General features: G+C 30.5%; 1 pseudogene across 1 annotated transcript; it reads right to left on the reverse strand.

The window, feature by feature from the left end:
* Positions 1–905: 905 nt before the first annotated feature.
* LOC111276472 ((+)-delta-cadinene synthase isozyme A-like) lies at positions 906–3884 on the reverse strand (annotated as a pseudogene). Its single transcript, XR_016333514.1, has 7 exons — positions 3692–3884; positions 3252–3519; positions 2737–3112; positions 2372–2590; positions 2142–2280; positions 1651–1908; positions 906–1314 (listed from the first exon to the last, which is right to left on the reverse strand). The product of XR_016333514.1 is annotated as a (+)-delta-cadinene synthase isozyme A-like (transcript).
* Positions 3885–11822: the final 7938 nt, after the last annotated feature.

Here is an 11822-nt window from a genome sequence, read left to right on the forward strand (position 1 = left end):
AAAGAAGAAAAGCCGGGAAAAGCAGAGAGAGAAAAATGAGAAGGGAGAGTTGGTTGAACGGAAGTCGATCCGTGGTCCGATTGAGTTAGAACCTTGTCAGGAGGTTTATGATTCAGAGTTCTACATTCTGAACGGTGAAGATCGGGTTTGAAGCTCTCTATGAATAAATCCATGATGTATTTTGTTGAGTCACTTATTTGGTGAGATTTCTTCAATTGTTTCTCTAATTGTTGATTGGCTCTAGTTTTAGCTAAAGAAGAACTTTGTATAACTATTATTTGATAGTTAAGATTTTTCTGGTGGCCCGTGATTTTTTTTCCTCTACACTGGAGGGTTTTTCACGTAAATCTTGATGTGCTTTATATTTTCTGTATATTTGATTATTGATTGTTGTCTATTTCTTCTGTATTGTTGTGATTATTGCTTCAGGCGCAACACTTAGAATGTCCAAGCTGAGAGCAATTTTCGTGCGCAAGAGTGAGCTACATCAAAAAACATGTGCTGCCAAAAGTCACGGTTTTGGGAGGATTTGTTGCGTTGAATTTTCAGAGGTGGCTTTAAATTATTTGATTAAAATTTAATTTTCGATCATTTCTAATATAAAAAATGATAAAAAAGAACAAGATAAATACATGATGTTTTTTGTGTGATCAATTGTCGTCCATGAGACGGGCAATTACTGAAGCTTTAATGATTTTATGGTTACTGAAGTTTTTTGTTTTGGTAAAAAGAATCAAAGAAAAAATGTAGGGACAAAATTCTATAAAATTGAAACATGTTGACAATATTAAATATTGCATCGATCCCAATTACTAAAAAAGATAAAAAAAAAATTAAACATGTATAAAACCACATAAACGTGCAATACATTCTAATATTAAAAAGAGAAATTACACTGACAATAAATTATTTTATCTCATATATAACACCAAAAGATTTCAATTCTTGGCAGCTCGGACAATTTTGTTCTTTTAGTTTCTTATTTATTTATTCTATATGTAAATTCTTGGATCTTCAAAGTGGGATTGGATCAATGAGCAATGAAGTGATTCCGCACTTGACAACATTTCCAACGTGTGTGTACCCATCTCCATCCTTGTAGAGGAAATCCATCACCCTTGCAAGGTTGAGAATTCGTGTGAGGATAGGCATTGGGACCCAAGGTGTCGGCCTAAGTACCAACTCCTGGTTTATATCCTTCCAAGCATTCTCAATTTGCTTGTTCAACTCACTGCATGCATTTTCTTCTGAAACTCCATGCTGCTTCATGTAGCATTCAACGGCCGATGCAACATGCCCTCTCTCCTGCTCAAACTGCATAATCATAATATTTCTAAATAAATATATGGGAAAATTAATTCTTATAATACTTTGCACCAATTAGAAGCTTTAATTTCTCACAATTCTATTTGATTGTCATTGATAAAATGCATGATTTTATTCTTATTCATTAATTATGATAGAAATGCGTTATACTAATTTTCTTTTTTCATACTAAGCAATGTCGAGAAAAGTAAAAAAATAAATAACACGTAGTCAATTAATTATGTGATTTGTCAAAAAGTGTTAAAACTTTTAGTTTTATTGATTAAAATTTTATTTTTGATCATTTCAAATATAAAAATTGATATAAAAGAAAAAGATAGATACATGATGCACCTTGTGTGAACCAATATCGTCCATGAGACGGGCAATTACTGAAGAAGCTTTAATGATTTTAGGGTTGCTAGATGCCCAATCAAATATCTCTTTTGTCACAATGTCTGCCATTCCAACAAAAGATGTGATAGCAAACATGATGTAGCCAGCAGATACTAATCCATTTATCATGTATTCCTCCACCGATGGTACGTAGTTTTCATGGTACCATTTGGCCTCAACGAAATACGATTGCGATTATTGTTTCATCTGAGAAATGAAAAAGCCAAGAAGTCTATATTATTATCAGCTTGTGGTCCAAATAATTTTTCATGTAAGATTCTCTTCTTTATTTTTTTTTTGTCATTTTAAACGATATTTTTTGGGCAAACGAGAGGGAAGTGTGTGGTGGTCTTTTACAGTTTATATGTAGTTTCACCTTGAATTGAACGAATTTATCTCATGAAAACTGTAAATGAGAAAGTGGTTTAGTGTGAATTTACTTCTTCTTTCGCATACTGGACAGGGTATAATTTTCCTAGCTTTGTCATCACTTCTTCCATTTCTTCATAAACATCTAAGAGGGCCTTGTAGAAGATTTTCATGTATGTTGGGAGTTGATCTATACAGTCAGTATCCCACCTGGAATGCAAATTATGGATTAATAAAATCCAAAATTCAACCAAATTCTACTATATAGTCCATAATTTGAAGATATAAATTGCTTAATTACCTCTCAATTGCGTTTGTAAGGAGTTCAAGTTCTTCAAATGTGCCATGTACATCATATATGTCATCCATAGCTGACGCCATGGCTATTGTTTTTGTCAATATCTCTCTAGCAAGGGAGTATTGAGGCTCAAAGTATACTCCCAATATCCAAAAGTAACCTTCAACCAATCTATCCCGTGCAAATGGCAGTTTTCCAGGAAAATCCAAATCTTTATACCACCTGAAATAAAACAATTAGCCCAAATATTACATACTGTTCGGTTCTCAGAAGTTGTTAAGGCTCGAAATCTGATTGTTCGGCATTCTACCAACAGCTTACATGGCTGTTGACAACAATTTCATATAGAAGCATTAAGAAGTAATTACCTAGAGATCTTGCTTAGCTCTTCCTTGTGCAAATTTTATAATAAGTTGAAATCCAACTTCGCAAAATTTAGTAACGTTTTGTCATGTGAACCATCTTCTTGATATATAGAAATGTATCGCCTAGCCTCTAGCCTTGGCAAGCTTTTGCGGATGGTTCGTTTTCGGGCATGGGAGACTAGTGCTGAAAGGGGATATTCAATGCTACTACTTTCTGCCAAATCTAGATGAGTGGTGGTGAAAGCAAGTGCTTCTTCTAGTATATGTTCTCCATGCACACATAAATGTGCAGCTTCATATAATTCTAGCAAGCCTTTCACATCACTTGTTAAGGACATCTTGAAGTTTCCTTCATCATCTTTGAACTTGTTGAATGTTTCTGCTTAATCAAGAAAGGTATATTAAACATTTACCAAAGTTTGACATAGTAGTACTCTATACATATATATATATATATATAGATATATATGGAATTTCTCCAATGTGGAAGTGCATATAATAGGAGAAATTGGACTTACCACATTGAACATTAAATCCATTCTCTCTAAGGAATCGAAATTGAAGAGATGTAGCCTCGAGACTTTTGTCATCTTTGTACTCATGGTCATCATTAATATTTTGCAATGCATCCTCTATCTCTCTTTTAAAATGGTAACTCACACCTAAGCGTTTGATTATGTCAATTAAACGCAATTTGTGAGATGAATCATCTGTATGTACCATAAGCATCCTCCTTACTTCTTGCTTCAATTCTTCGTATTGTAGTTGAGTTGTAGCATTGATATTCTGCAGAATTGTTTGGAGGAAAAAAATTCGTAAATATAATGTTAAGGCGGCAAACATTTTGTTTTGCACACGTTCTTGCTCATATCGAATACACGCACGCATGCATGCATGCATGAATCAATACGTGCAAACTAGAGGGGGAATTGGTGAATTCACCATCTAAATTATTTACCATTTTAGAAGGACTTGAAAGGAAAAGATCCCCCCAGATGCTAGGATGAAAATTGGCGGAGCGACGATTCTTGATGGACTTGGAATCATGAGCTGAAGCTGGAAGTGATGAAGAAACTGGAGAAGACATCTCTCGAGCTAAGTAATTATGTTGGAAACACTATAAAATGAGATGATCTTGTAATACGGATTTTTTTTGCCTTGTGGTCTTAGCGATCGAATTTGGTGTGAGCCTAACTGCTCCCATGTTGTTGTATTTATAGATGTTTGCCAGCATTGAAATGTTAAGTAAGCTCTTAACTTGAAAAAAAAAATTATAAATATTAAGATTTGAATTTTAAATTTAATAAGTATCATGTGATTATATAAATACATTAAATTGAGCTCCAGACCTAAAATTCAAATTTTCAATCAACACTCAATTAAAATTCAAAGAATACAAAACCCATTTAATACCCAAAAATTTTTTTAATAAAATGAAGTGTTTACAATAGCGGTCAAACAATGAATGTCACGTGTGAGGTTCCAAGTCCCTTTCATGTAAGAGAGTGATGGGTGTTTTTCATTCATGAACTTCTTAAAACAATTTTGGGTGGTACATTTAGGAAAAAAAAAAAACAAAATTTCTGAAGTCTGAGTTCTAACGTCTGTAATTTTTTTATTTTATTTTTAAATTGTGATCTCCTATATTAAAAAAAAGAAAGCACTTATCTGCCATATTAGCAAGCTAATTTATCACATGATATCAATTAGGTTTATTTCTCATGTGATTACAATAAAATTCAGAACGAAATGTAAGTTTTTCAAACTAAAATCTTGATACTGAAACATAGAAGGAAGAAGTAGAAATATCCGCAGAACACATTAATTGCAACTGGGAGAAGCAAAAGTTGGCATCACAGTTGATAATTCTATTTTTTTATATAGAATTATCATAGGATTTTATGTTAAATTATAACATTTTTATTTTTAATTTTTACTTGATTAAATTTATTTTTTATCTAAATATGTTAATTATCCAAAATATAGGTAAAATGAAAGATTGAGGAGAATAAATTAAAAATACAATTTAAAATTTAAGATGAAGTGATTGAATTAAATAGTTAAAAATAAAAGTTAAATTTAAAATTCAAAGTGAAATGATTGAATTAAATAACTATAAATAAAAGCCAAATTGGACGCGAAAAGCTAGACAAAGACATGAAGAAAACAAAGTAGCTGTGACGTCACTTGTGGATTGTTTTTGGCGTTGATTCTTCCGAGACTTGAAGTTGTTAAATGAGCTGAATTGAAGCTAAACTCAAGTTACATTGGATGAAATTTGAATGCTTATTTTTATAGGCTGAAATTGGCAGCAAAAACTGGAGCTAGCACCCAAGGCAGTCACGGTTTTATGGGGTTGGGCAGTGTGCATTTTACTTGGCTTCAAAAGTTGCACATTTTGGTTTTGTTTGAACTAGCTGGTTGTGCTTGAGCTGCATGGGAAGGAAAAGGATGAATTCTAGAACTTGAAGGAGCCTTGAAGAGATGGTGAAGCCGCCAAAACCATAAGCCAATCCAAAGCCATGTTCTTAGAATGTCCAAGCCGAGAGCAATTTTTTTGTGCATGAGTGAGCTGCATCAAAAAACATGTGCTGCCAAAAGTCACGGTTTTGGAGGTATTTGTTGCGTTGAATTTTCAGAGGTGGCTTTAAGTTGTCTTCCATTTTCATTAAATAAAAGCGGACAAGAATTTCCATATTTAAGAGGGGAGCCGAACCTGTCTTCAAATTTGTTGATGGGGAGTTTAAAGTTTTTCTTTGGTAGTACAGTCATAGGTTAGGTAGCATTTTTGCTGGTCTTTCCATTGCTTCATGTTTACTCCTTTGATAATTTGTCGTGGAAAAAATTAATTGTCGAAAAAAAACCAACACAAAGGAGAACCAACATGAGGAGGAAACGTTTTTCTTCTCCCATTTTCGGGGTTAACGTCACTGGAGACCGTTACTGATTTTTTACTGTGACTTTTGGGGCTTATTTGAGCTGGTTTTCATGTATTAGATGGGGGCTTGACTTATTCTTGGGGGTCTCTTTCTTTTTTTCATTTTCTTGCTTTCATTGAGTTATTCTTGGGGCGGCTCTTTCATCTTTTTCATTTTCTTGCTATCATTTTCTGTTCAACGTCGCGGCCTTTACCGTAAACTTTAGGGGTTCCTTTTCGTCGATATACTATTTTGTATGGAGATTTTTTTGAAATTTATTAGATTTTAAATTTTAATTTTGATTATACAATTGTGTCTTAATTGAAAAAGTAAATTTTAGACTAAAAAATTCAGTCCTAAATTTTATTTATATTTTAATTTTTTAGTTTAATTTTTATTTTTTAATCAAAAGAATCAAAGTCATTTGATAAAAAATAAATATAAAAAAAAAACAAATATAGAATTTTGCATAAGAAATTTTGAATTCAATTTAATTTTTGGATTCTATTTCAGATTTTAATTTTAGTGGTTAAATAATTTTGAAAAAAATTGTAGCTCAATCTAATAAAAAAAATTACACAAAAAATAAAATTTAAAAATAAAATTTAAATTTAATTAAATTAATTTTTTTAAAATCGAAAGAGATTCAATCCTTATATAAAACTCTTAAATTTGTGATCAAAGGGAACGGAGGCAATAACAGAGATAACTGACACCGGAATTCATGACATATAGAGGAGGAGCAATTCACGATCACAAGAGGTAGTCATAAAGCAATTGACCAAAGCAAGATCTGACTATCACAGCCTAGACACAGGTTTCGATTTGAAGAGAAGATTGTAGTAAAGGAAGAAGCGTGATTTGCGTGGAACTTTGACCGACAACAATTGATTGGTAAGTTGGGTTTTATTGTTTTATTATCTTTATGTCTTGTTCTGTGCTTTATTATTTTTTTTTCTTGTTACTATTTTGTGATTTAAAAAAAAAAAAACTTTGGTAAGATGTTAGTTTGTATGATTATATATTGCATGTTTAATTGTGTATTTAATTGCATGTTTTAATTGTATGGTTATATTTTTAATTGCATGATTTATATTATTATTGTATGATTATATATATTTAATTATTTGATTTATATTATTATTTGCATGATTATATATTTAATTGCTTGATTGCTTGTTATTTACATAATTATATATATTTAATTGCTTGATTTATATTATTATGTGCACGATTATATATTTAATTACATGTTTTATATTGTTTATTGTATGATTATATATTTGATTACATAATTATCAGCATTATTATATATTTAATTATTTATTTTATATTGTTATTTGTATAATTATATATTTAATTACATGATTTATATTATTAATTACATGATTTATATTGTTAATTGCATGATTATTATTTATTTGTATGATTTATATTGTTAATTGTATGATTATATATACATGATTTATATTATTAATTGTATAATTAGATATAGGGTTGCTAGATTCCCAATTAAATAGCCCTTTTGTCAAGATGTGATAGTAACCATGAAGTAGCCAGAAGATGCTAATGCATTTATCATGTATTCCTCCTCTGTTGGTACTTAGTGTCACTTTTGAATTGAACTAATTTATTTCATGATATCCATCATGCTATGCACCCAATATGATCTTCATCTAAAATATATTAAAATATGGTTGTTAATAAAATTTTTACAGATGAAAATCAACATTTTTGTATAATATAATTTTTTATATTTCTAAAGTGTCATTTTAGATATATTTTAATTATAAATATTAATAAGATTTATCCAACATAGAAATAAGAATTCTAATTCCATTGAAAACTTTCTTTATACCAATTAAAAAAAGTTAAAATTAACATTGAATTACTTTGTTTTCAGATTTCTAATTTTGCATTAAAGTTTTTTATAGTAATTTTACATATAAACATTACAAACAATAAGCTTTATATTAATATGATTTATTTTAATTTATACATAAAACTAAAATGTCATGTTAATGCAAATTTTGCTTATATGTATACAAGTGATAACAAATATTAATTGATCTAATTTATTTAAAAATAAATTAAAAAAATAATCATGCATGTGATAACTAATGTTAATTTTTTAAAATTACCAACGATGCCAAAAGAAAATTATTAATAATATTATAATTTATGTAGACACCTTAATTTATCCGGGCTCAAGCCCGGGCCTATTGGACTTGATTTAACAGGGGCTGAGCCTTAGCCAATTGAGCTTAGCTCAGTTCTGGCCCAAATTTAGTTTTAATTTTTAATTTTAATTTATTATTATAATTATTATTATTATTATTATTTTATTTTTGATTTTTTTTCTTATTTTTGCTATTTTATTTTTATTTTATTATTATTATTTTTGGTCCGAAATTGAAGCTTTAATTTTTGTTTCCTTCTAGAATAGGGGCTGGTAGAGTTGGATTAATCCCAGTCAAAAAGGGAATAGGAATTGATTAGAAATTGTTTCTGATCAATATCTATAAATAGAGGCTTAAACAGAAACGTATGGAGGGGAATTAGAGAGGAATCAGATAGAAATCAGAGAGGAAACAGAAGTTAAAAAAGGTTATGGGTGTTAGAAACTACTTTAGGAGTTTTTCGATTTTTTTCTGAAAAATTTTTGAAATTTTTAAGTGAGATTCAAGTTTTTCGGTGATATTTTCGGCTAACTTTGAAGTTTTCAATGGGTTTTTTCAGATTCCGATAAACATTTAACCGAAATTTGGATTCTGTTTAGAGAGAAAGTGAGGAAAAATGAAAAAGAGAGAGACTGGAAAGAAGCCATATGTGAAAAAAATAGAGGTTGGAGCCTTTTATACTTGCTGAAAATGACGTCATTTTGGCATTACTATTCTCAGAGGATCTGCGCGTTTTGAAATTGGGTGACTCGACTTGAACGCCAACCCTCGTTTGACCCATGTTGACCCAAGTGCTAGCCAACCGTTGGAGTCGAGTTGACTTCTTCAAGCCATGTTTTCGAGCTATTTTTTCTGTCTGGAGCTGAGCTATTTTCCAGCCCAAGTCGAGCCGATTTCATTTTTTTAGGTGTTTTCTTATTTATTTTATTTAATCATTTTATTTATTTATTTCTCTTAGTTTTTTATTAAATTAAAATAAAAAAAAGATAATAAAAAAAATAAAATTTTGGAATAAATATTAATTATCCAACGATAGAATTTATAAAAATTTGAAATGTTAAATTTTTATAAAATTCTTAGGTGAGAAATTTTATCTAAGTTTATCCCAAATGGTGGAATAATTTATATGAAATTTCAATAACAATAATTAATATTTATTTTCAAACCAAAAAAAAATAAAACAAAAAAAATATATATATATATAAAAATTTTAGAATTAAATACAAATTATCCAATGATGAGATTTTTTTAGAAATTTCAAATGGTAAATTTTCTAAGAACTCTCTAGATAAGAAATTTTATTTAAGTTTGGCCCAAATGGTGGAATAATTTAGATAAAATTTTAATAAAAGTAATTGTATTCTCTTCTAAATAAAATTTGGATTGTAAATATTTGATAATTATCGAAAGATGAGATTCTTAGAAATTTCAAATGGTAAATTTTTAAAAAATCTCTAGGTGAAAAATTTTCTCTAAATTTAGCACAAATGGTGAAATAATTTAAATGAAAATTTTCAATAAAAGCAATTATTATTATTTTCTTTCCAAAGAAAAAAAATAAAAAAAATTTCTAAATAGGCCCAAATGGTGAAAATTTTAGAAATTCAAAAAAAAAATATTTCTAATTTGGCCCAAATGGTGGAATAATTAGATATATTCAACAAAAAACTGAATGATAATAATAAATAATAATAATCAAATATTTTTTCGATGATTGAGCCTCTTCAAGATATCTAAATTGGATTCTTGAATACTCTTGAGGTGAGAAAATATTTTTTTAAGAGATATACCAGATTGATGGAAAAATCTTATGAATTATTTTCAATATTTGACGTTAAAATTTGAAACCATTAGACTCAAGATCTTAGGATAAATTCAAAATAATATGGTACCATCATTCGGATGGGCATGTGGGGGTGCTATAACCTTCCTCACATGTAACTGACTCCCGAACCTTATTCTAATTAGTAAACCTGAACCTATTCTTTTAGGGACCCTTAGTCAAGCTTAGGAGTTCCCTAAGAGGATAGATTCTTTAGGTGGTCAATCACACCTAGTAAAAAAAATTGGTGGCGACTCTATTCATTTGTTAAATCTAGCTATAGATTTTTGAATCTATATGTTATGACAGTTTGGTGACTCCACTGGGGACTGCTAGAGAGTCAAGCCATAATTTTTGAATTTATCTTATCCTCTGAACTAATGGTTTTAAGTTATTTGTTTACTAACATTTTTTCTCTTGTTTTTGTCTAATTTATGGGGACGATAACCATATGTTCTTTCGCACACATGTATTTGCATTACATGAGCTTTATACCCGGGCTCGTCCCTCTTAGAAGGGAGTAAAGTACTTACATTCTCGTGAGATGATAATCTCCACAATGGCTAGCGAAATACTCTCACTTAAATTAAATCTTTTTCGTTGGTAGCCTGTAATAGGTTAGGATTGGATTGCTTTACTAGTCTATGATGGACAATAATGTAAGGAACAATTTAAAAACCTTTAGTGGTTAAAACCACCTAACCCTGCATATAGTTTACCCCTAAAAGGCCAACCTTAAGATAGAGCCCCTCCTACCTACCAATAGATATAACGCAAAATTAGGACACAATAAGGAACAGTTCATTATCTAACCATTTTTGTTTGTTTTTGTGCATCACAACATGCATCCTCATGTTTTAAGCATTATTATATCATATCATTTTATGCATCATTTTCATAATCATGTCTAACACCATCATTTGCATATATGAAATATTTACCACATATCAGTTATTGATAAATCAGCTCTCCCATTTACATCCATGGAAAGTGAAATGCAACCAAAGTCTACATCAATCCATCATGAGTTTGCCCATCAATTGAAAATCAAGTTAGAGGAAGGTCAAAGAAAACAAGAAAATTACTTGCCTGAGGGCTTTATTTCATCATTACTCGAGAAAGTTCATCTCGAGCTACAGCAAAATGATATAGCTGACTTAAGTAGTGTTTAGGGATGCATGAGTAGGATAAGGTAAGAGGCATTTGAGAATAGATATGGAGATATAGTTTCATTGCTTCAGATGAAAGTGGACAATAATTTGATTAGGGTTATCATCTAATTTTGATATCCTTCTTATAGATGTTTCATCTTCAATGAAGCAGACCTAGTGCCCACAATCAAAGAGTATATAGTCCTACTTCGCTTCAATCTACCAAACCCAGACAAGATTTACTGATCCAACAAGGTGGGCTATCATAAAAAGCTAGTGCAAATGCTTGGACTTAGTTTTTCTCAAGTCGATTCATGTGTCAAGATAAAGGGTGAAAGTAAGGCTATTCCATGGAGTTTTCTACGAGATTTCATCCAAGGGCACATAGATGATGATTAGGGATTAGTAGCTATGGCTATAACTTTATATGGATTGGTGATCTTTCTGAAAGTCATCGGATATGTTGATGTTGCAGTGGTGGATTTTGTTGATCAGTTAGCATATTAGGTCAATGCAGCACCAACCATTTTGGTAGAAACCATCTGATCTCTAAATTTTTGTCATAAAAATGGTAAAGATCGATTTAATGGATGTTTACAGTTGCTTTATGTATGGATCAAGAGTCATATAGAATGTAAAGAAAGTCAATTTCATAAACCATACCTTCTTTCCAGCATCCCTATCCAGGAATTTTGTTATAGCACATGGCCTCACGTAAAATTAAAAGAAGAATGGGTTTCTTATTTTTGAGTTTTTAATAGTCCAATGATAGTTTGGAAAGCACCTTGGATGCATCATGATACATTATTATACAGTTCTGAAAATTAGCCATAGGCATTCTTATTAGGCTTATAGGGTGTTGTTACTTATGCCCTAACTTTGGTGAAAAGACAATCCAGATGTGAGCAATTCATTTCGAAAATCTATGGACTTAACCAGTAAGAGTTCTCATTCACTGATAAAGGGGCATATGGAATGGTTGAAAAGATCAAGAAGGCATGGAAGCAAACCACCAGGG

Source organism: Durio zibethinus, chromosome 25 (assembly GCF_047325235.1).
Source record: "Durio zibethinus cultivar Kanyao isolate XHJ-2024 chromosome 25, ASM4732523v1, whole genome shotgun sequence".
Classification (NCBI taxonomy): Eukaryota; Viridiplantae; Streptophyta; class Magnoliopsida; order Malvales; family Malvaceae; genus Durio; species Durio zibethinus.